Genomic DNA, 24,507 nt, shown 5'->3' with positions numbered 1-24,507 from the left:
TTATCTTATGAATTTCTGTCTCCCCATTACCTTTCACAAAGTGGGGTGCTGTAAACATTGTGGGATAGTTAGTGGGTCACGGGTAGCATCGCAGTTTGCCCACAATTGTGAATTCAGTGAATTGCATTATTATAGCTTGAAGAATCTTAGTACCTGGGCATAGTTACACAATTGAGGTTTCTTTTTTTCCACAATTGAGGTTTTTTACTTTTAGTGGTAAGTCGTATATTTAAAATTCTCCAGATGTGACTTCTCTCCATCCAGGTATCATTTTCCATGCCCAGTTCACTTGATTTCATCTCTGCTTTCTTTGCCTGATTGTCCCGAAGTGTGTCATCTTTGTAGTTCTACATTTAAAGCATTTATTAGAGTGAAATCCATATAACTAAAGTTTAGTAAATGAATAATTATGATAGATTCAACCCCCAACCAAGGAGAGCTTCATTATCAAGGATGCAAAGTTCTATATTTATTAATTACCTAGGTACTGTTCTAATTCTTGACCTTCTCATTTTCTTTCACATATCTTTTTTCTTATTAACTATTTAGTGTTCCCTACCTTACTTTTTTTCACCACCAAATAAATCTCTCTCTCACCCTCTCTTAGAGAGAGGGGGAGGGAAGTGAGGGGAAGAGAGAGAGAGAGAATCTCAAGCAGGCTCAGTGGAGCCTGATGTGGAGCTCAGTCTCACGACCCTGGGATCATGACCTGAGCCAAAATCAAGAACCAGATGTTCAACCAACTGAGCCACCCAGGCGCCCCTCACCATGAAATCTCGTATTTATACCTATGTATTTAGTATCTGCTGAATATACATATTTATACTTTGACTTTTTTCCTCCCTAGTATTATTCTTATCTCTCATCTTTTTTTAATTTTAAGCTGTTAAAAGTCCAAAATAATATCCTTATATTCATTTCTCCTCCAGCCATCAATCGCCAACTAGAAGCCCGAGAGCCATCTTTTTTTTTTCCATATATTTAACAAATATATATTTGTTGGGCACTTACTATGCACCAGCTACTGTTCCAGGCACTGAAGATACAAACTTGGTAAATAAAAATATCACTGTCTTTATGAAGCTCATAGTGAAGGACTCAGGCAATGAATAAGTAAAGATCAGGTGATTAATAAACTTACAAACCTTGGTTTCTTAAATGGGTCATCAGACAGTAAAAAAGAAACTTATAGGAAATGTGTGGCTTAGGCTGAATGAGCAGAAACTATTCCACGAGCAATTTTGGGCAAGCTGTATCTAAAATGCCAGACTAAAGAGATGAAGGAAGTTTAACAGGTCATATAATAGATCAAGTCTGTCAGGATTCATAATGGGAAGACCCAAAATGTAGTTAACCAGACCATGTGTAGATGACAGTGAATAGCTTTCAGAGTTGCAACTGCTTTTGGTTAATTCTATCATTACTGTCTGAAAGCAGCCCTACTAAAGAGTTATTGTTGATAACTGTCTAAGGGATCTGAGTCTATGCTTTCTCAAGGTAGCAGTAGCAGGGGAAGGCATGTATGAGGCATACTTTATGATTTGGATTTTCTGTTTGGATTATTAAACAGGTAGGTAGTTGTCATGGCATAGATGAAAGAAGTTCTCTCTCTAATGGATGCCAGAACCTTACTCCATTTTAGGAGAACAAATCTACTGGGAAAATAATTGTTTTAGTTATGGAGAGGTTGATTTTTTGGTGTCTGTGAAAAATCTTCAGTGAGGAAGGGTCTGTTAGTTTAATGTATCAACCTTTAAGGAAAGTATCTGGGCTAGAGACAAGATTTGATACTATATGACCCAGTAGGAATGGATGAGGTTCCTTAGGAATGGTGTGCAGCATTTTTTAATATTTAGAGCAGAGTGCCAACTAGGGAAGGAAGTGGGACCAAAAGGGCTAATTGGGAGAAGGTGGAGAGGGTCATTGGATTGATGGATCTGGTTCAGATAAAAAGCAGGTGTAGGGAAGGTAACTGAGTGAGAGAAATGCAAGAGTAAAAGGCGTTCAGAGAGTGGGGTGGCTGAATTCAGTCTTTTAAATCTGGAGTGATTCTGAGTGACACATTTGTGGATGTGCTAGGGGGTGACTGAAAGTGTGGGAAAGATTGTTAGGGAAGATGCAAGGGAGAAGCAGCACAGAACAGTGATAATGATGAAGATATAGAAATTAAATCATGGAGGCAAGAGAGGATGCCATAAATGCAAGTATGGGGAAGACCAATTGGCCCCAGCTGCCCTCTGGAGATATAACTGTGGGGTAAAGGAGCTTGGGTTCCTCTAGAGTCAATCACAGCTTGGGACAGGTTTCATTTTTGATGGAATATGAGTTGTTCAGGATGTAGCAACTCAGATTTCTGTGGGCCTCTCCATTGCATTGGTTCTTGGGTCAGAGTTACTGGGTGTGTGAACTTACACTAAAGCTATTAGGTGGAGATCCTTGTTAGACATATGGTGTCTGTACTACAGGAGTAGTACCCAGTGACATTTCAAGGAATCCATTCTGGTTATTAGCCATGAATCCCTTCAAGTGTAGCATCCATCCTATGGGGTTTTCTGCAAGCTCAGACTAGAGGAGGGAAACAAGGCTACATCTAACTCATTTCTGAGTGCCCTAAGGAGTGAATGGAGACAAGGAGTTGGAGATGGAGAATGGGAACTATTTGGGGCATCGTGTGTTAAGCTGAAGAATTAAGCACAGAGTGAATGAGTACCAGAAACAAAGTCAGACCTGGGTGAGGGGCAGAAGTCACTTCCAAAATCACTAACCCAACGTGGTAAAATGAGAGGATTAGCAAGTCATATGTATTCCAGACATAAGAGAGAATGGGTTGGATATGGAGTGGGTGAAAAATGAAGTCTAGTTATTAGGGTGAAAGAAAAAGGAGTCTGGTTATATGCTATACAGTAGATGGTTGGTGTGCTTTAACATCCAGCCTCCTTATTTTGCAGAAGCAATACAATTAAAAAATAAACCAGAAAATTGCTGCATTGGAGAATTTACTCTTAGCAGGACATAACCAGCAAGGTGATCTTGAATAATCTCTTAAAGTATATGGCACTCTATCTTCTCATCTGTAAAAATTAAGCAATTGGATCAGATGATCTCTGAAGTTTCTGGTAGCTCTGTGATTCTACAGCCTTTATTCTTCCCTCATTCACATCCCTGCTATCCTCGCCCAATCTCCAGCATCCCCTTTTGGATCCCAAATTATACTGAAGGGATCCACTGCTTTCCTGCAGGGCCAGGCCCGCACTTTTGTCTCTCTCTAACATTTAAGATTGAAGTAATAGCATACATTTGGAGATAACTCACATCCTGATGGAATTCAGCAAATGATCCAACTTCTCTAAAAAGGAGCATGACTGTATTGTTTGTATTTTGTTTTCGTTTTGTTACCAGGCAGTCCACGTGAACTCCATTGAAATATGGTGTGTCAAATGAGTATTGTGCCTCAGCACATCAGCAGAGTGAGCAGTGTGATGGCTGCTTTGGTCAGTGGAGGAAGTTGAAATGAAGACAGAGTGAAGATGGAGAAACAAGATGGAAGTGGTAGAGAGAACCAAGAGAGAAGGCTAAGGTGGCTCTGAGAAGGAATAGAGAACTTTTCTTCTTGTTAAGGGCAGCAGAGGGAAGAATCCAGCTGAAAACTCACTATTCACAACCATCTGGCTCCAGGAACAACAGATTGATTGTGTATGTGCCCAACTCTTTCAAAATGGTGAGCTTCGTGAACATTCTTGTTTATCTGGTGTGGACACTGAGTATCCAGCAAATGTACTCTGTGAGCATTTCTTGGTGGAAGCAGGTCTATTCAAGTGAGGTATTCCAACATAGTCTTTGAGAAGAGGGGGGGTACCTGAGGACTCTATGCTTTTATTCGAGAAGCTGACAGGATAATTTGGATGAGGTATTGAAAGTTGCTTTCTTTGTTTTACTTTTTGAAATATGAGGGCTGACTGGGACTAGGCAAACTGCTTTCTTCTCATTTCTTTTTTTTTTTTTTTTTAACCACACTTTCAGCATGTGTTAGCAGGCTGCTTTTCTTTCATTGACTGGCTTTGATGTAGGAATAGTGTCCCATAGGAAGGGGAAGCAAGCAGATCGATAAGCAATCTTAAAACATTACTTAAGGCCTGATGTCTCTTTTTAATTAAAAAAATATTTTTTTGAGAGAGAGAGAGAGCACAAGCAGGGGAGAGGGGCAGGGAGAGAGAGGGAATCTTATTGAAGCCCCACACTTAGCATGGAGCTAGACACGGGGCTCAATCCCACAACCTTGGGGTCATGACCTGAGCTGAAATCAAGAGTTGAGTGCTTAACTGACTGAGCCACCCAGACGCTGCAGACCTGATATCTCTTAGTAGTCATCTTTTTTTTTTATTAAAAAAAATTTTTTTTAATGTTTATTTATTTTTGAGACAGAGAGAGACAGAGCATGAATGGGGGAGGGTCAGAGAGAGGGAGACACAGAATCTGAAACAGGCTCCAGGCTCTGAGCTGTCAGCACAGAGCCCGACGCGGGGCTCGAACTCACAGATCGTGAGATCATGACCTGAGCCGAAGTTGGATGCTCAACTGACTGAGCCACCCAGGCGCCCCTTAGTAGTCATCTTATATTAGATATTTCTCTATGGGGCACACACACATCCAACCCTTCCTCCATTCAGTACCTGGTGGTAACTCACTCCATGTAAGAAGATTATGGATTTGCTCCCTCTCTTCCCTTTACCCCATTCCCTTCCTTCTAATAAGCTGAATTTGGGTGTGAGAGTAGTCAGAGGGAGTCTAGCTTCACCCTAATTTGCCACCTCTAAATCACACCTTACAAATGAAAAAAATTCACATCCTGAATTTATACTTGTAGCAACAAATAACTTTCACTGCTACCTTTTTTTTTAATTAAAAAAATTTTTTTTAATGTTTATTCACTTTTGAGAGACAGAGAGAGAGCGAGCACGTGTGAGGGAGGGGCCAAGAGAGAGGGAAACACAGAATCCGAAGCATGCTCCAAGCCTGATGTGGGGCTCCAACCCACAAACCGTGAGATCATGACCTGAGCCGAAGTCGGATGCCCAACTAACTGAGCCACCCAGGCTCCCCTCACTGCTACCTTTATATGCACCATGGAAGCAGACACAATCTCAGAGGTCTCTTCTGACTCTAAAATTCTTAGAGTCTGTGACTCTTGGGATTTTTAACAGGAAGTGGCTATGGAAGTGAAGTGACTCAGAAGTGGCCATAATATGCAGACAAATCTGAGAAATGATGCCATGTTGACATAACAGTCCTCGAAGGTATGATAATGCAGTAAAGAGACAGTTTTGGAGTGTAGCTTGAGTTGGATCTTTCAGAATCTTGTATCTCCTCTCCAATTTTATTTTTTTATGTCTATTTGGCACTGTGTCTAAGAAATCATTAATATTCAGTAATGCTTTCTATCATTAAAAATAATCAGAAAAAGGGCACCTGGGTGGCTCAGTCAGTTAAGTATCTGACTTTGGCTCAGGTCATGATCTCATGGTTCATGAGTTCAAACCCCGCATCGGGCTCTGTGCTGACAGTTCAGAGCCTGGAGACTGCTTCCGATTCTGTGTCTCCTTCTCTCTCTGCCCCTCCCCTCCTCGCACTCGCTCTCTCTCTCTCTCTCTCTCTCTCTCAAAAATAAACATTAAAAAATATATATATAAAAAAAAGCCAGAATAAAACCATTTTTTTTTTCATATGGAAATACTTAAAGAAATGGAAGGACTTAGGGACAATTATACCATAAATGATTCTCAGTCAAGTTTGGCTACTTGACAGCATATCAAAGAAGGCTTCAGAGAGCTTCATTTAACTTCCATGTGTACCCATCAGAGGGTGGGAAGAATTTCTTAATTCTAGGTAAATTCGTTACAGGTCTGCAAGTATATGATGATCTAAATTGCATGTTGTGTAAATACTTTTCCATTTAAGAATTGATACCATTCATGATGGGTACACCAGGTTAGAAGTGAAGAGATCTGAAATTTGAGGCAGTCAGAGAGATAGAAACTACTCAGGTGTCTAGAACTATCATGAAGAAAGTTTTTAAGAAAATTACATATTATCTTTAATTCAACTGCTTAGAAACCATTACTGTTCTCAAACTTCAAAGAAATCCCTTCTTCTGTTTTTCTTCCCATCCCACTCTTTTTCTTCCCTTTCCTTGTGTCTGTACCTAAAATTGTTCAGTGACGACTTGGGCAATAGTCTGTTTGCATCTTCCTGGGCACAAAAGAATCATGTCCTCATGTGTGGAAGCCAGTCCTGGTGCAGTGGGAAGGGATTTCATATTGGGTCTCAGATCCTTAGGAAGTCCCAGATTTGCCTCTTACTGGCTGTGTGACTTTAAGTGAATAATTTAAATTTTCTGAGCTTCGTTTTACCATCTGTAAAATCAAGGGATTACTACTTACTCCATGAAGTTCTTATGCGGGTTATAGAAGTTGTTTGTGAAAAATACGCTACCCTGTAGATTGCTACTGTGTTCTTAATTAATTAGACTTAGAAAATGGAACAGATGTGTGGTCAGTTATGTAAGGTCACACTTACATATATTCCTGAAATGTCTTGGATTATATTACATAGCAAAGTTCTTTTATGTCTAAGTGCTACCTCTGGGCGTAATCGCTTATTAGCATCTGGTTACTTTCTTTGTTTCTATTTCCTGATTAATTTTGGGAGAGAAAAGTTATCTGCCTTCTGGCAGCACTTTTCTCTTATTTTGATACTTTTTGTTAGATACCTTTCTCCCTAAGCGCTAACATTTATGTTAGTGTGGCATTAAGAGATTGCAGTAAAATTAGATCTTCATGAGGAATAAATAAGCATGTCTTCAAAAGGACATCTGCATAGGTTCTAGAAAAGAAAAATTAAAAGATTTTCAGCCGGTTATGTTATTATTAGAAGTATTATGTTATTATTATATACTGTTATTCCAAAAGTATTCCTAATAGCAGAGAGGCTTTACCTGAGGATCTATAGGTGATGCAGGATTAAATTTAACTAATAAAAAACGTAACAAGACAATATTTCCCAAGAGTATAAATTATCTATGAATGGTACTAGGAACAACTAAATTTATTGCTCCATGTTATCCTTTAGGATCTCAGATGTCAAAAAAAGATCAAGGTCAGAAACACAGATGGTGCTCATACTAGTCAGCTCTAGCACTAGAATCAGCTAATAGGTATAAAGAAAGCTTTGCCCAGGTTGGAGCAGTTCAAGTTATTTTACTTAGAGTCAAACCTTTTAAGGATGATTTTGCTAAGCTCATTGTTGAGTTTATTCTATTGTGAGTTTGTCTTCAAACAGTATTGCACTTGGGTTTGCTGTAAGTAGCTACTAGTAATTCTTTGTCCTTGACCTTAGCTTCTCTCACCATTTGAAGATGAAGTCTGAGAATGGGCAAATTTCTGTTCATGGGTCATAAAACAGCATAGACTGTCATCATGTAAGGCATTTAGAATTTGTTCTAGTTCTGGAAAAGTTTTTTTTTTTTCTTTAAAAAAATTTTTGTTTAATATTTAATTATTTTTGAGAGAGACAGAGACAGAGTGTGAACAGGGGAGGGGCAGAGAGAGGGAGACACAGAATCTGAAACAGGCTCCAGGCTCTGAGCTGTCAGCCTAGAGCCCTACGCGGGGCTTGAACTCACAAGCCATGAGATCATGACCTGAGCCGAGGTCGGACGCGCCAACCGACTGAGCCACCCAGGCGCCCCTGGAAAGTTTTCTTTATACCTATTAATGTTACCAGACAAAAATCTATTACCTGATGTGCAGCAAGCCAAGCACTGACACTGGTTTTTGTGGCTAGGAACAGTGTTTTATTGCAGGGTGCCAAGCAAGGATAGGGGAGAAAATTTCTCAAATCTGTCTCCTTGAAGGGCTGGGTTGAATATATTTAAGAATAAGAGGTCAGGATGTCACAGGGTAGTTAGGTTGAATGGAATATGCTAATTGTGTATACATAAAAAGGGAGGTACTCTCCCTTCTGAGCACAAACATTCAGGAATCCCATCTCTTTATGGGACCACATGTTCATTAAATGGCAGTGTAAACATGAATGGAGGAGTAAGATCTAGGGTGTGTTGTCACAGAGGTTACTTTTGTTCATGCTTGGCCCCTCCTGTGCAACTGGAAGAATTTTTCTCTGTTTGTTCCCATCTCAGCTAGTCTTATCAGTGGTTGGTCAACTTCAGCAAAACAAACTCATAAACCAGTCAGGTTGACTAGAGTGTCCTTAGAGTAGAATGGTCAAGCATCTGTTAACTCAGTGTGTTGGTTTCATTAGCTCATGCCATAACTTCTTCTCTGACAAGTATGAGACCATCTGGATTCCTAATATTGGACTTTTTTGTCACTAAGATCAACCTTCAGAGCAAGAAATGCTACCTGGAAACGTGTGCATGTATGTGTGTGTGTGTGTGTGTGTGTGTGTGTGTGTGTGTGTGTGTATGTATCAAGGGAAAGTGGTATGATTCTGAGATGCGTTCCATATTTTTTCTCAGAAAGTCCTCATCAGGGATCTCTCCCTGTTGCCCACACTGATAACTCACCTGTTAACATCTCCTTTATTGGCTCTTCTCTCCTTGTCTTATTTTCCTTGCTTTCTCTGGGATCACTTCCCAAATAAATTGCCTGTACACAGTACTTCTATTTTTGTGTAACCCAAAGTAAGACAACCATTAAAAAAAGAAATCCTTGGGAGATGAAAATCCAATATAAAAATTTATTCATCCCATTTGAAAACAAAAAACATTCACATTTTTGTAAGAAGAAAAATTGTAAATAAGCCAAATACCAAATAAACAGACCTTAGTTGTCAAATCACACACACATGAACACACCCATACACATACCTCCCACACTCAGATTGGTCTAAGCAAGGGGACAATAACTTGAATGGGCAATAACTTCAGCAAGGAACTTGCTGGAATATAAAGCCAGAAAATAGAAATTGTGACTAAGGTGTAGATGACAAATTAGAAGTTGTGAACTACAGTCAAGAATAAAACTGAAGAGAAGAAATAAGATGCATTGGAATTTGGGTAGATTAATACGAACAGAATGAACTAACACAATTAGACTTTGGTATGTACGATAATTTCTGTATGTGATTTGTAAACTTCATTGAATTCATATTCAAGGCATTCTTGTCAACAACTGGAATAAAAGGATGGTTGCCAAGAAAGTAGATGACCAAGGAAGAATAATACTGCACTAGAAGCCCTTTGTGGTTTTTTTGTTTTTGTTTTTGTCTTAGTTTCCCTGAACTTTCTGACATTTGGCAAGTCAATTTCTCTGAGTGTGTATTTCCCTGCCCTGGGGGTCAATATGAGCTCAGATTTTATAATGAATATGTAAAGACTTTGAAAATTTAAGAGTTTATTATTTAAAAAAATTTTTTTTTAACGTTTTATTTATTTTTGAGACAGAGAGAGACAGAGCATGAATGGGGGAGGGGCAGAGAGAGAGGGAGACACAGAATCGGAAGCAGGCTCCAGGTTCCGAGCCATCAGCCCAGAGCCCGATGCGGGGCTCGAACTCACGGATGGCAAGATCGTGACCTAAGCTGAAGTTGGACGCCCAACCGACTGAGCCACCCAGGCGCCCCAAGAGTTTATTATTTTTAAAAAAGATGTAGGATGTGAGAGCTAATGTTTGCTACTCTTAAATTTGTTTGGGCCTCAAGGATGTACAGTACACATAGCTTACTTTATTGATGTAATTTTTGTATAAATGTCTGAATTGAAGAACCTAATGTAGATTTTCTTTTCTTATAGTAAGCCCCAAACACAAGAATTGTTCCCATCTCAGGATAGCTTAACAAACTAATAGCTTGTACCCTGGAAATCTGAAATATTTCTGATTTATCCAGAGTGCTCCAAGGAAGCACTCTTGGAAGTATCTTGGAAGTATCGAGGAAGTATCTCTTGGATACTCAACTACTCTATTATATCCTTGATTGTGAATTCCTATAGTATGCTCAGAACCATGAAATGTGAAATGGACCATGCAACAGAATTGTCAGAGAGTTCCTGCCTTCATGGAGCTTATAGTCTAGCTGGGGCAAAAGTGCATCCAGGAAATTAGTACAAACAAATACAAGTCAGTACTAATTCAGATATCTATTGAGAACCTTCTGTAGGCATTCTCCAGACGTTTTGGAGGAAACTCCAACTTGTCTTTGAATTCTGTGTCATGGCAATTCAGTCCATTCTGGGGGTCAGAACTGTTAATATTATTGATCAGTGTCCTTTGAAATTATCATACCAAGTCATCTAGTAGAGTGGGAAGGTGAATGTCACAAGTAATTCCCCTTCTTCATTCTTCTTTTTCCTCTACACCCCATCAGGGAAAAACCCCTTCTATCTCTAGAACTTGCATGAAAAACCAGTGAAATAATCCAGTGATACTGCTAAGATTAGTGACCCAACTCCTCCTCAATGGGTGCATTTCTAAACCACATATGTCAAAGTCGTCACTACATATAGGTCAGTGTGTGGTTTCCTACACTGTGGCCACTCTGGGGAGAGAAAGCAGGACTGTTTTCTTATGAAAAAAAGGGTCCTCACCTGCCCAGAAAAAGACTGGGCAGATAATGGTGGGCTAAGAAAACACAGGAAGACCTGAAAGTCATCGAATTTATTCATCTGGAAATTCTCCCATTGGCCACTGTTCATCCCTCTTAGGTCACAGCTAGTGTTCAGAGTGAGCTGGTTCTATTCTAGCTGGGAGGCCCCAGGCCAGAGAAAGGACAGTGTGGCTTGGTGGGGGTTGGTGAGGAGATAGCCATCAATATATGTGGGCTAGATGCCTGTTTCCTCATGTCTCTTAGATTAGGAGATTCAAGAATTGCTACTAAGAGACCCTTGAAAACTGAGGGAGAAGGAAAGAAGGCATGTCTTCATGGAATGGTACAGGGATTCTGGAGAAGGCAGGTGATAAGGACATGGTGACTGCTATGGGGATGTATAATAATTGTCAGTCCTCGAGTACGGAGTCCTGGGAAACGTATCAGGGCATTCTCATGTCAGAATATTGTATTCCTTAGTCAGTTTAGGAGAATGGCTAATTTTCAAGAAATAACCTGGTAGTTTTTCCACACTGGTTTATGCTCAGAAGAAATCTTGGATTATGCTCTATTCGGTAATTTTTCCTACACTGAAACAGAATGAAGTAATGGGTAAAAGGTCAGACTCTAGAGCCAGATAGTATGATATAAAAATCCATTCCCAACCCTTTCTAGTAGAGTGACCTTGGGCGATTTGCTTAACTTTTCTGCCCCTTAGTTTCCTTGTTTCTATAATGGAGATAATAAAAGTATCCATGTCAGAAGAGTATTGCAAGGATTAAGTGAATTCATAGATAAGAAATGCTTGGCACATAGTCAGCATTCAGTAGTTGTTTCCAATGGAGGTTATATGCAAACCACCCTCAACCCAGGCTGCAAAGGCCAGAGTTGGAACACATGGGTTTTGCAGTTAGATTGAATCTAGAGTCAATACAGTTGTGCCCTTGCTTGCTATGTGATCTAGGGCAAGTTATTTAATCTTTCTAAGCGTCATTTTCTCCATCCATAAGAGTGGATAATAGTAGCATTTACCTCAGTTTGTTCTGAGGAATGAATGAGATGATTTATATAAAGTTCTTGATGCAAGATCTGGAGCACAGTGAATGCTACTTGGTTAACACACACACACACACACACACACACACACACACACACTATATTTTGCATCTTACACAATTGACTCTTTTTTCCTTGAAAAGAAAACCTGAAAAACCTTCATCTTCCCTAGTGAAGTAAGAATAATGACCCTAAACTGATTACTTATATACTTGGGAAAAATATATCCTTCTCAACTCTCCCTTATTTTTTCCTTGCCGTCTCCTATATGAGGAGCAGACCAGGGAAATCTGTTGCAAAACAGGAGGGGAGGAAGAAGAGGACCAAAGCTGACTTAACACATGTCCCTCTTCTCACAGGTATCAGCCAGCAAGGACTGACTTTATAATTTGGGGGGCTCAGTGCAGAATGGTAGTGTAAGGCCCTAGTTCAGAAGTCATTAAGAATTTCAAGACAGTGACATGAGAGCATTAAACCAAGTAAATGGCTTTCTGCAACTGTGCAGTCCACCTATCTATAAAGCCGGTCCTGCAGCCAGCCCTAGGGCAGCAAGAGGAATGAGCAGTTGAAACTCCTAATGTTGTTGGTTTGAAGTTCACTTCTCCATTCTTTGCATCCCTGAGCCTGATTTAGCCATGTGAGTTCATTCCCAGGGCTCACTAGGAGCCTGGAGACTAGGAATATGAGGTGTCAGAGATACCTCACTCCTACTTCTGAAGGGAGGTGGAGAGATACTGGGTTAGAACTGTCTAACCCAATCAGTGTGATTAGTTCTTAGGAAATCCTCATAAGTGTAGGAGGAAAGGTCATCTACTGCAAACAACTCATCTAGTCATTGGAGAATATTTGAGCTTGTGTGTGTGTGTCCTGTAATAATGCAAAGTGTTCACTTTCATGGTCTAAGTATCAGTTCATTTCTTATGCTTAACCAAGTTTTAACCTCTTGGAAGGACTTACCACTCCTTAAAGAGGTGAAAGCTTGACTTTTCTTCTCCTTTGTTAGTATCACTCACACTAGCTTGAGGGTGTTATGAAGAAGATGAGACATGTGCAGGGAATAAAGATGCTTCAGTCTTCAGAAGCCAACAATGCATATTAAAGAGCTACTTGTTAGTTTTATCTGTTAAATACTCTGTAGGGAAATTTGGTGACGGACTTTAATTCTTTGGGAGACCATCACATGGCTCAAATCACCTATCCTTGTTTTATGGCCAGGTTTGGGAGGTAGGGCCCTGGGGATGCAGCAGCAGAGATACTGGAGGGGATGTGGGGATAAATATGGGAGAGAAGGGGGTTTTGAGGAAAGCTGCTTGAGTTAGAGGAAGGAGAAAGGTGTTTAGGGTGAGGAGTAGGGCAGAAGAGGAGAATGTAACAGGGGGTTGGAGAGAGAAGAAGAGGACAACCAGGAAAAAGGAAGTCTAGTTTGAAAGGTTCTAAAGTTAACCTGTGGGTTAGGAAGTCCCTGGGAAGGAGGAGAACCCCTGGAGTTTAGTTCCTATAGCATGTCCTTTCCCTTCATGGGTGAATAGAAAGCCCCAAAGGGCCTTAGAACACTGCTCATTGTAGATCCCCTGGCACTATCACACACCTTAACTCAGTGAGTTGGTTACTTCTCCTGGTGGTGATTCAGAGTCATCATATGCAAAGCAGGGGGGTGTGGCAGAGGGCCTTACAGATTTCAGTCTGAGCCAGACCACGAATTCCAAGCAAGTGAATGAATGTGAGAAGAAAAGGTCAGAGAGAGGAAGGAAACACATCCTGTTGCCTGTTAAACATTTCCTAATGGTTTTCAATAGCAGTTTTAATGAGATATTTACATATCATAAAATTCTCCCTTTTAAACTGCGCAACTCAGTGCTTTTTGGTATATTTACAGAATTGTGCAACAACCATCACTGTCTAATTCCAGAACATTTTCATCACCCCAAAAGAAACTACCCATTAGCAGTCACTCTCCATTCTCCTCTTGCACCCTGTCTCCTGAAAGCATACACCTGCTTTCTGTCCCTATGGATTTGCCTATTGTAGACATTTCATATAAGTGGATTCATACATATGTAATCTTTTGTGACTGGCTTCTTTCACTTACCATTATGTTCTTAAGGTTTATCCATGTTATAGCATGCATCAATACTTCATTTCTCTTTAATTGCTGAATTATATTCCATTGTATAAATATATCACATTTTGTTTATTCATCAAGTAAGAAACATTTGGGTTGTTTCTACTTTGGGGCTATGGTAAATAATGTTGGAGAACATTCTCTTAAAAGTTTATTTATTTGTTTGTTTGTTTATTTATTTATTTATTAATGTTTATTTCTGAGAGAGAGAGAGAGAGAGACAGAGAGCAAGCAGGGGAGGGGCAGAGAGAGAGAGGGAGACAAAGAATCAGAAGCAGACTCCAAGCTCTGAGCTGTCATCCCAGAGCCCGACACAGGGCTCGAACCCACAGAACATGAGATCATGACCTGAGCCAAAGTCAGACGCTTAACAGACAGAGCCACCCAGGTGCCCCTCTCTTACAAGTTTTTGTATGAACATGTCTTCATTTTTCTATGATGTATACTTAGGAGTAGAATTGCTGGGCCACATGGTACTCTATATTTAATATTTTGAGGAGCCACCAGACAGTTTTCCAGAATAACTGAACCATTTTACATTCTTATTAGTGTTGAGTGAAAGTCCAGTTTCTCCACATCCTTGCCAACACTTGTTATTTTCTATATTTTTGCTTTTAGTCATCCTAGTGGGAATGAAATGGTATCTCATTATGGTATTAATTTGCATTTCCATAACAACTAATGTTGAGAATCATCTAATATGCTTATTGGCCATTTGTATATTTTCTTTGGAGAAATATCTACTTGTATGGTTTTGACTGTGGTGTCTTTTTATTGTTGAGTTGTAGAAGCTCTGTATACATTCATTCTAGATATAGGTTCCTTATCAAATAATGACTCAAAAGTATTTTTCCACGTTTTATGTTGTCTTTTCACTCTCTTGATGGTGTCTTTTGAAGCATGAATGTTTTAAATTTTGATGAAGTCCACTTAATCTATTTTTTTCTTTTGTTCATGTTTTTAGAGTCATATCTAAGAATCCATTGCCCAATCCAGTGTCATAAGGGTTTACCATTTTATTTTCTTCTCAGAGTTTTATGATTAAAACTATTACTTTTAGGTCTATGATCCACTTTGAATTAATTTTTTGTGTAAAGATCCACTGTAATTCTTTTGCATGTGGATATCCATTTATCCCAAAATTATTTGTTGAGAAAACTATTCTTTCCCTACCTTTATCAAAAATCAGTTGACCATAAATGTAAAAATTTATTTCTATACTCTCACGTCTGTCCTATTGATCCATATGTCTATCTGAATGTCAGTACATTATCTTGGTTTCTGTAGCTTTATAGTAAGTTTTGAAATGTAAATTGTGAGTCCTACAACTTGGTTCTTTTTATTGTCTTATGTTTGATGATTGTTTAGGTATTTTATTTCATTTTTATTTACACATTAATTTCTTGAATCAGTTTGCAAATGTCTGCATAAAAACACTGTTTTTGATAGGCATTGTGTTGGATGTATAGGACAATTTGGGAACTATTGCCATTTTAAAACAACATTAAGTCTTCTGATCCATGAACATGGGCTGTTTTTCCCCTTTTGTCTTTTTAAATGTCTTTCAACAATGTTTTATAGTTTCAAGGTATAAGACTTAACATTTTTTGTTAAACATATTCCTAATATTTTATTACTTTTTGATACTGTTATAAATTGTATTATTTCTTAATTTCTTTTCCAGGTTGTTCATTGTTAGTGTATAGAAATACAATTGATATTTGTATATTTATCTGTATCCTGCAGATTTTCTAAAGTTGTTTATCAGTTTTAATAGCTTTTTTCTGGGTGTCCTTAGCCAGATTATGTCATCTGCAAATAGAGATAGCTTTCTTTCTTTCTTTCTAATCTGATTTCCTATTATTTCTTATTCTTTCCCAATTGCCTTGATAGAACCTCTAGTGTACTGTAGGATAGAAGTGGTGAGAGGAGATATCTTTGTTTTGTTCCTGATCTAAGGGGTAAAACATTAATTATGATGTTACTTGTGGATTTTTCATAGGTGGCCTTTACCAGACCGAGGAAAATATGTTCTGTTCATAGTGTATTGAGTGTTTTGAGTATGAATGGGTTTGGATTTTGTCAAATGCTTTAAATGCATCAGATGAGATCAACCTCTAGTTTTTGACTTACACTTTATCAATGTGATGTATTACATTGATTGGTTTTATAGGCTAAACCAGTCTTAGATTCCTGGGATAAATTCCACTTTGTTATGGTATGTAATTCTTTTTATTTGTTGCTAGATTTGGTTTGCTAGTATTATGTTGAGTATTTTTGATTTTATATTGCTGAGGGATATTGGCCTGTATTCTTTTCTTATAATGTCTTTGTGTGATTTTGGTTTCTGGATAACAACGTAGAATGAATTGGAAAGTGTTCTTTCCTTTTCTTTTTTCTTTTTTTTAAATGTTTACTCATTTATTTTGAGGGAGAGGGGGAATGAGAGGGGGAGGGGCAGAGAGAGAGGAGAAAGAGAATCCCAAGCAGGCTCTGACTGTCAGCACAGAGCCCAACGTGGGGCTCAAACTCACAAACCATGAGATCATGACCTGAGCCCAAATCAAGAATTGGACGCTTAACCAACTGAGCCACCCAGGAGCCCCTCCTTTTCTATATTTTGGAAGAGTTTGTGAGTGATTGGTATTAATTATTCCTTAAACCTTTCATAGATTTCACCAGTAAAGCCAGTTGGGCTTGGGTTTTTTTGGAGGGAAGTTTTTAAATGACTAATTTAATACCTTTGCTTGTTATAATCATTCAGATTTTCAATTTCTTCTTGAGTCAGTTTCTTTCAATGTGCTTTATTTAAAAAAAAATTTTTTTTTTTAATTTTTGAGAGATAGTGTGAGCTGGGTAGGGGCAGAGAGAGAGGGAGACACAGAATCTGAAGCAGCCTCCAGGCTCTGAGCTGTCAGCATAGAGCCAGATACAGGGCTTGAACTCACAAACTGTGAGATCATGACCTGAGCTGAAGTTGGATGCTTAACCAACTGAGCCACCCAGGTGCCCCTTGAGTCAGTTTCTATAGTTTATATCATCCTAAGAATTTGTTTACTTCATTTAAGTTATCTAATGTGTGGACATGCAGTTGTTCCCAGTATTCCCTGATTATCCTTTTATTTCTGTAAAGTTGTAGTGGTGTTTTAGCTTTATTTTTATTAATGTTTCCTTGCTTGTTTGTTTGTTTGTTTGTTTGTTTATTTAGAAAGGGGAAGGGACAGAAGGAGGGAGAGAGACCAAGCAAGCTTCATGCTTACAACAGAGCCCAATGTGGGGCTCAATCCCATGAATGTGAGATCATGATCATGACCTGGGCCAAAATCAAGAGTTGGCGCTTAACCAACTGAGCCACCTGGGTGCCCCTAATTCCTAATTTCAGTAATTTGAGTCTTATGTCATTTTCTTTGTTAGTCTAGATAAATGTTTGTCAATTTTGTTGATCTTTTCAAAGAGACAGTTACTGGTTTCATTGAGCTTTCTAAGTTTTTCATTTTTTATTTTATTTGTTTCCTTTCTAATCTTCACTGTTTTCTTTTGTGTCCTTTGCATTTAATTTGCTCTTCCTTTACTAGTTTCTTAAGGTGGAAGGTTAGATTATTGATGCCTTCTTCCTTGATACAGGCATTTTTAGCTATAAATTCCTCCCAGGCACTGCTTCAGCTGCATCACATAAATGCTCGTATGTTGTGGGTTTTTTTTTATTCCATCTCAAAATATTCTCTAATTACCTTTGTGATTTCTTTTTTGACCCATTAGTTATTTAGGAAAGCATTAATTTCTGTGTGTTGTCATTTTCTCAAATTTCCTTTTGTTTATTGATCTCTAATTCCACTATAGTCTGAAAATGTACTTTGTTATGATTTCAGTCTGTTAAATTTAGTGAGACTTGTTTGTGACCTATTTTATGGTGTACCCTGTGGACTCTTACATGTGAACTTAGAAAAATATGTGTTCTGCTGTTGATGGTGGAGCGGATGGGAGTATATAGATGTTTTGATAGGCATACTTGGTTTATAGTTTTATTCATCCTCTAATTTCTTGTTGTTCTTCTGTCTGTTGCTATATCCATTACTGAAAGGGATTATTGAAGCCTTCAACTACTGTTGTTGAATTTTCTATTTCTCTCTTCAGTTCTGTCAGTTTTTGTGCATTATATTTTATACATTATATTCTGTTATTAGATGCATCAGTGTTTATAATTGCCATACCTTCTTGATAGATTGACCCTTATCATCATAAAAAGTCCTTGTTTGTCTCTAGTAAATTTCTTACAGAGTATATTTTGTCTGATAGTAGTATAGCACATTAGCTTTCTTTTGGCTACTGCTTGCATAATATATCTTTTTCCATTCCTCTATTTTTAACACACTTGTGTGTTTTAATTTAAAATGTATCTTTTGTCCACCACAGATAATTGGGTCATATTTTTGTTTGTTTTTTTGTTTTTAACCAATTCTTCCAATATCTACCTTTCAATTGGAATATTTAATCCATTTACATTTAATGTAACTATTAATAAGGTAGTATTATGTCTTCCTTTTTGCTATCTTTTAAAACATTTTAATATTATTTATTCACCCATAATATTTTTTTAAAAAATTGTGGTAAAATTTACCTTTTTAAAATTTTTATTTATTTTTTAAATTTACATCCACGTTAGTTAGCATATAGTGCAACAATGATTTCAGGAGTAGATTCCTTAATACCCCTTATCCATTTAACCCATTCCCCTCCAACAACCCTTCTAGTAACCCTCTTGTTTGTTCTCCATATTTAAGAGTCTCTTATGTTTTGTCCCCCTCCCTGTTTTTATATTATTTTTGCTTCCCTTCCCTTATGTTCATGTTTTGTATTTTATTTTTTATTTATTTATTTAAAAAATTTTTTTTTCCACGTTTTTATTTATTTTTGGGACAGAGAGAAACAGAGCATGAACGGGGGAGGGGCAGAGAGAGAGGGAGACACAGAATCGGAAACAGGCTCCAGGCTCTGAGCCATCAGCCCAGAGCCTGACGTGGGGCTCGAACTCACAGACCACGAGATCGTGACCTGGCTGAAATCGGACGCTCAACCAACTGCGCCACCCAGGCGCCCCTCATGTTTTGTATTTTAAAGTCTTCATATGAGTGAAGTCATGATATTTGTCTTTCTCTGACTGACTAATTTTGCTTAGCATAATACCTTCTAGTTCCATCCATGTAGTTGCAAATGGCAAGATTTCATTCTTTTTGATGGCCAAGTAATACTCAATTGTGTGTGTGTGTGTGTGTGTGTGTGTGTGTGTGTGTGTGTACACATATACCATATCTTCTTTATCCATTCATCCATTGATGGACATTTAGGGTCTTTCCATACTTTGGCTACTGTTGATAGCACTGCTATAAACATGGGGGTGCATGTGTCCCTTCGAAACAGCATACCAGTATCTGTTGGATAAATACCTAGTAGTGCAATTGCTGGGTTGTAGGGTAGTTTTATTTTTAACTTTTTGAGGAACCTCCATACTGTTTTCCAGAGTGGCTGCAGCAGTTTGCATTCCCACCAGCAGTGCTAAAGAGATCCTCTTTCTCCGCATCCTCACCAACATCTATTGTTGCCTGAGTTGTTAATGTTGGCCATTCTGACAGGGGTGAGGTGGTATCTCATTGTGGTTTTGATTTGTATTTCCCTGATGATGAGTGATGTTAAGCATTTTTTCATGTGTCGGTTGGCCATCTGGATGTCTTCTTTGGAGAAGTGTTTATTCATGTCTTTTGCCCATTTCTTCACTGGATTATTTGTTTTTTTCGGTGTTGAGTTTGATAAGTTCTTTATAGATTTTGGATACTAACCCTTATCTGTTATATCGTTTGCAAATATCTTCTCCCATTCTGTCAGTTGCTTTATAGTTTTGCTGAATCTTTCCTTTGCTGTGCAGACACTTTTTATTTTGAAGAGGTCCCAATAGTTCATTTTTGCTTTTGTTTCCCTTGCCTCTGGAGACGTGTTGAGTAAGAAGTTGTTGTGGCCAAGGCCAAAGAGGTTTTTGCCTGCTTTCTCCTCGAGGATTTTGATGGCTTTCTTTCTTACGTTTAGTCCTTTCATCTATTTTGAGTTTATTTTTGTGTAGGGTGTAAGAAAGTGGTCCAGATTCATTTTTCTGCATGTCACTGTCCAGTTTTCCCAACACCACTTGCTGAAGAGACTGTCTTTATTCCATTGGATATTCTTTCCTGCTTTGTCAAAGATTAGTTGGCCATACTTTTGTGGGTCCATTTCTGGGTTCTCTATTCTGTTCCATTGATCTGAGTGTGTCTGTTCTTGTGCCAGTACCATACTGTCTTGATGATTACAGCTTTGTAATACAGCTTCAAGTCTGGGATTGTGATGCCTCCTGCTTTGGTTTTCTTTTTCAAGATCACTTTGTTTATTTGGGGTCTTTTCTGGTTCCATACAAAATTTAGGATTGTTTGTTCTAGCTCTGTGAAGAATGCTGGTGTTATTTTGATAGGGATTGCATTGAATATGTGGATTTCTTTGGGTAGTATTGATTTTTTAACAGTATTTGTTCTTCCTATCCAGCAGCATGAAATCTTTTTCCATTTTTTTGTGATTTCTTCAATTTCTTTCATAAACTTTCTATAGTTTTCAGTGTATAGATTTTTCACCTCTTTGGTTAGATTTATTCCTAGGTATTTTATGGGTTTTGGTGCAATTGTAAATGGGATTGATTCCTTGATTTTTCTTTCTCTTGCTTCATTGTTGGTGTATTGGAATGCAACCGATTTCCGTGCATTGGTTTTATGTCCTGCAACTTGGCTGAATTCATGGATCAGTTCTAGGAGTTTTTTGGTGGAATCTTTTGGGTTTTCCATACAGAGTATCATGTCATCTGCAAAGAGTGAAAGTTTGACCTCCTCCTGGCCTTTGGATGTCTTTTATTTCTTTGTGTTGTGTGATTGCTGAGGATAAGACCTCCAACTGTTGTGTGTGTGTGTGTGTGTGTGTGTGTGTGTGTGTGTATTATTTTCTAGTGTACCATTTTAATTCCTTTCTTTTTTCTTCAATCATATATTTTCAAGTTGTTTTCTTAGAGGTTTCCCTGGGGCTTACAGTTAATATCTTAACTTAATTTTGTTAAAACTTGCTCCACTATTGCTCCATTCTTTTCACTCTCCTTTGTACTATTATTGTCATACAAATTATGTCATTATTTATCATAAGCCCATCAGCATAGTTTTATAATTATCACTTTACACAATTGTCTTTTAAAGCAGGTAAGAGAAAAAATTACAAACAAAAATACATTTATACTGTCATTTATATTTTACTGATGCACTTAACTTTACTTATGCTCTTTACTTCTTTTTGTGGATCCAAGTTACTATCCAGTATCCTTTAACTGAGTCTGAGGGACTCCTTTGACTATTATTTGTAGTGTAGGTCTGATAGCAATTAATTCTCTCAGTTTTTGCTTTCCGAAATTATCTTATGTTCTTTATTTTTGAGGGAAAGTGTCCTGGATACGGATTTCTTGCTTGAGAGTCCTTCTAGCACTTTGAGTATGTTTTCTTTTTGACTTTTTGACTTCATAGTTTCTGACAAAAAGTTAGCTGTTAATCTCATTGCAGTTTCTTTTATGTGATGAGTTTTTTTTTTTTTTTCTTGTGGCTTTTGAGATTCTCTCTTTGTCTTTTTACAGTATAACTATGGTGTGAGTAGGTGTGTTTCTCTAACAGTTTTTCCTGTTTGGATTTTATTAAAGATTTTTTGGTGCATTGATTAATGTTTTTCATCAAATTCAGGAAAATTTCAGCCATAAGTTCATTTTCTCTCTATCCCATCTTTATGGGTCCCCCATTATGTATATGTTTATATACTTTATACTGTCCCACAAAACTCTTAGACTGTGTCCATTTTATCTTTATGCTTTTTTTCTGTCTGTTCTTTAGACTGGATATCTCAATCTTGATCTCAATTTACCTTCATTTTGTAGATTCTTTCTGCTGTCAGTTAAAATTTGTCAACTCCCTCTACTAAATATTTTATTTTTGTTATTGTACTTTTAATCTCTTGAATTCCTATTTGATTCTCTTCCCTTTCCCATAATTTCTGTATCTTTATTGATATTTTTAATTTCCTTAATTAATTACTTTAATTTCCTATACTTTTTAAATTCTTCATATATGATTTCCATTATTTTTGAATGGACTTATAATAGCTTATTTAAAGTCTTCGTCTACTAAGTCCCAACATCTCGGCTTTATTAAGGAGATTTTCTAATGGCTGCTGTATTTGAGCCATCCTTTCTGGGTTTTTTTTTGCATGTATTTTAATATTTTGGTTAATATTGGACACTTACAGTAATGTAATGTGGCAGTTTTGAAAATCAGACTTCCCTCTCCCATAGTTTTGTTGTTGTTCTTGCTTGTTTTCATTGCTGCTGTTTGCTTATTAGCTTTGTGGACATAATTCTATGAAGTCTGTATTCTTTGTTGTGTAAAGTTATTGATGTCTCTGTTTACTTAGCTTAATGATCAACTAAGATTTGGGTGGAAATTTCCTTAAATTCCTTGAATCAGTAAGTCTCCTTTTTACTGCGAGTGTTGGGGCAGGCCTTCAACACTCTGGAAGTTCACAACTCTGCCTTACCTCTTGCTTTCTGCTTGTGGAAAGCTTCTAGCTCAGATAGAGTTGAGGGATTAGAGCCTTTTCATATCTTGTTTTTAGTCATGCACAGATGCTCAAATGTGAGGATCAGTTGGAGGAACATGTTGGAGCTTTTTAAAACCCACTATAGAGATCTTATTCTCCATATTGTCTAACTAGCTTCTTGTTTGGCCCTGTGGTATCACTGCCATGGGTGAATGCAGATATTAAACAATTATCAGATGGTTTTCAGCAAGTGTCCTGAAGGTAGGTCTTTTGTTTTAGAGTGAGCTCTGCATCAGATCAAATAACAACAAACCTTTTGAATAGGCTTTTTTCAAGAAACTGCCATACAGACCAAACAGTGATGATTCTTTGAGCATAGGGCTTCCGGGGGAGCTTCAAAACCATTCTGCTTCTGCCAGTGGTTGCTAGGATGCTGGTTTTCACAGCTACCATAGTTCTAAGGTTGTTGGATTTCAAGGCTAGCTTACAGTTGAGGAGAGGTTAATGGGAGTGGGATAAATTAAAATGCCACAGAGTTTACTGCTCATACTGAGATTCAGCCGTTTTTCTTGAATAAATGCAAGACTTTGATTAATTTCCAGAAATCTAAAAAAATGGATTTTGACAGTTCCCCCTCCCCCCCCAATTTTGTCATTGCTTTTATGGAGACACTACTTTTTGGGTGCCCTTACATGGTCATCCTGGAAAGATTTTCCTAATCTTTTAAATTTTTTTTTACTGATTATAGAAGGAAATTTAGAAAATGTGTAAGGATACAGCTACCCCATGATCCAGCAGTAGCACAGCTAGGAATTTACCCAAAGGGATACAGGAGTACTGATGCATAGGGGCACTTGTACCCCAATGTTTATAGCAGCACTTTCAACAATAGCCAAATTATGGAAAGAGCCTAAATGTCCATCAACTGACGAATGGATAAAGAAACTGTGGTTTATATACACAATGGAATACTACGTGGCAATGAGAAAGAATGAAATATGGCCTTTTGTAGCAACATGGATGGAACTGGAGAGTGTTATGCTAAGTGAAATAAGTCATACAAACAAGGACAGATTCCATATGTTTTCACTTCTATGTGGATCCTGAGAAACTTAACAGAAGACCATGGGGGAAGGGAAGGAAAAAAAATGGTTACAGAGGGAGGGAGCCAAAACATAAGAGACTCCTAAAAACTGAGAACAAACTGAGGGTTTATGGGGGGTGGGAGGGAGGGGAGGGTGGGTGATGGGTATTGAGGAGGGCACCTGTTGGGATGAGCACTGGGTGTTGTATGGAAACCAATTTGACAATAGATTTCATTAAAAAAAAGAAAGAAAATGTGTAAGAGTATGCAGAAATAAAAAAGAAAAATCTATAAATATTAAGTTCATCCCCTTTTTAAGCGTCTTTACTCCTGGATTTTATTTTATACCTTTCACATTTGTTTTTTTCTGACAGTAGTAATCATGCAGGATGAGGAATAGAACGAGAGATTTGGATAGGAGGATATTTTACTTGGGAGCTGGAGAGTAGATGGACTTGAGAAAGAAATTAAGTCCAAGTTAAAAAATGTAGAATAAGGTAAGGAAAATAATTAAAAAATTACTAATAATTTTACTCTCCAAAAATAAATATTAGTGATACATTAGGGTGTTTTCTTTTTTGTTTTTCCTGTGACTATATCTGCATAATATATATTCTTGTAGTTAGCTACTCAAACAATACACACATATATGTGGACACACAAACGTATGTCTGTGTGTGAGTGTATTTTTAAACAAATTGCTATCATATGGTGGGTTTATGCTTTTTCCTTATATAATGATTGTGGCTGCCCTTGATATTCATTCAAATGAGATCAAGTATTTTTTTTTTTTTTAATCCTTGGCACATAGGGATGCTTGGTAATGTTGCCTGTGTGTAAAAGTACAAAAGAGCTTCATTGTGTGACTTTTTACCACCTCTGTGGTCTCAGCTGGCCGCCTCCCTCTGCAGCCTTGACTGAAAGAGACCCAACTGTAAGAGATTTGTTTTCTCTGACATTTGCTATTTGTTGCTGGCTCACCGTTTCGATGGGGGAGGTGTTATGCTAA

The sequence above is a fragment of the Herpailurus yagouaroundi genome, unplaced genomic scaffold (assembly GCF_014898765.1).
Source record: "Herpailurus yagouaroundi ecotype Mexico unplaced genomic scaffold, PumYag 205, whole genome shotgun sequence".
In the NCBI taxonomy this organism is placed as follows: domain Eukaryota; kingdom Metazoa; phylum Chordata; class Mammalia; order Carnivora; family Felidae; genus Herpailurus; species Herpailurus yagouaroundi.
The sequence above is the reverse complement of the archived record's forward strand: the minus strand, read 5'-3'. Positions refer to the sequence as shown.